This window comes from Squalius cephalus (assembly GCF_949319135.1).
Source record: "Squalius cephalus genome assembly, chromosome: 15".
Classification (NCBI taxonomy): Eukaryota; Metazoa; Chordata; class Actinopteri; order Cypriniformes; family Leuciscidae; genus Squalius; species Squalius cephalus.
The window spans coordinates 17,745,747-17,747,472 of record NC_137136.1 but is presented as its reverse complement, the minus strand read 5'-3'; the positions used below and the strand labels follow the sequence as shown (position 1 = coordinate 17,747,472).

Sequence of the window (1,726 nt, the reverse complement as noted above, 5' to 3'; positions counted from 1 at the left end):
TGTCCTTTTACCTCACACACACATGCACTGAAAATTTCAAAAACTTTTAGCCTTTTATGTACAAACTGGATTCAGACAATGATGGAGAGACTCAAGAAGAAGTGACAACATGTAGAATGCAACAGGACGTTTCTGAATGGTTAGTTGATGAATTTATGTAGCTTATGTGTAGTCATCTTCTAGTCATTGATTAGCATATTCTATCATGATAATCTATAAATCGTGTTCCGGGGGTGGGTTTATGTACATTTTAGGTTTGGTGATGTCACTAAACCGGGAGGAATGTTGTGTAGTCCCAACCAGTCGTTTGTTGTAGTCCTTAAAAAGCAATTTCTTTAAAAGCAAATATCTCCCTTTGCTTTGAACTTTGAGCGTTGTAATGTTGCAGATGTTGCAGATGTTGTTTATGCTCAAACAGCAACATTACACACTAACTAAAGTTAGAAAAGTGAAATCATAATCAATCACCCCTTTAAGTGTCCCCAACTAAGCAAGCCAAAGGTGACAGTGGCAAGGAACCCAAACTACATCTGTAATAGAAATGGAGTAAAAACTTTGGAGAAAGCAGGCTCAATCAGGGGACCAGTCCTCATCTGGCCAAATGAACCAACATACTGTGGTTTAATTCCAGGCTGCAAGTCAGATTGGTATCATTCAGAATATTCCATCCAGTTCGTTCTGCTTGAAAATTGGGATATATCACACCGGCATATGTTGGGGAGGAGTCGAAGCTGGCCATAGGGGTTTGTGCAGAGGTCTCCTGCAAGTTTAGTTGAGTTTACTCAATTCAGTTCATCAAAAAATACATTTTTGAGCGTATATAAAAATATAAAAATGTTTGAATGCAACAAAAAAAAAATTCCTTCTAATTGGACTTTTTGTACTCTTGTACTCTATGGCAGTTGACCTACTTGCTCCATGCAAACATGCAAACATGTTCTAATAGGATAATCGCTTTGTAACATTTTTTGGCACAAATGATTCTGTCACACCTCCTTTTTACACAGGCTGTCATCCTCTGTGAATGTACAGTAACCTTAAAAAATTTCACAAAATGTTTTAGGTAAAGTAGGCCTACCCTATGAAAAAGTAATTTAAAAGTCTGTCTGAAAGAGTCAGAATTTAAATCTTTCTTAAATTTACATGAAATATATGCTATATTTTAATCAAATTCATTAAAAAAAGTATAAATACAATTAACTTACCCTACCTTGCCCTATCGTTTTATAAAGGCCTAGATCAAACAGAGGTGTGCTGACAGGAGGCAGTTTTGTTTGAAGTATCTCATTGACTTATTCAAATTGACGTTTCTGCGGCAGTGCAAAGGCAAATAACTCACCCATTTTGATTATAGGCAATCCAGCTTAGCTGATTGTTGTCAGGCGATCAGTCTCTCATATGTCACATTTACAGACCCAAGATGAAATTTAGGACTGTAATAAAAAAATAAATTAATATTCAAATTCCCAATATAACAGTCAAAGAGAGCAAGATAATAGTTTGTTACATAATAGCAGCTTTAGAAGCCCAAGGTGTATTTCAGGAGCAGGTTTAAACCTGTTAGCCAACTGGCACTAATTCCTTTCTCACATTTGTGTATACGAATAGGCTAGCCTATACCAAAACGTTACAACATGTAGCCTACCTGCACAGAGAAAATAAAAATCTATGTGAAATGCCCCCTAATAGTTGACTAAACATTAGTTGATGAGAAGAGGCTTAGTCG

At 36.3% G+C, this 1,726-nt stretch overlaps 1 long non-coding RNA gene across 1 annotated transcript; it reads right to left on the bottom strand.

Moving 5' to 3' along the window:
• Positions 1-513: 513 nt before the first annotated feature.
• LOC307172967 lies at positions 514-1,726 on the bottom strand. Its single transcript, XR_013823787.1, has 3 exons — positions 1,646-1,726; positions 1,340-1,433; positions 514-760 (listed from the first exon to the last, which is right to left on the bottom strand). It is a non-coding gene; the product is annotated as an uncharacterized lncRNA (long non-coding RNA).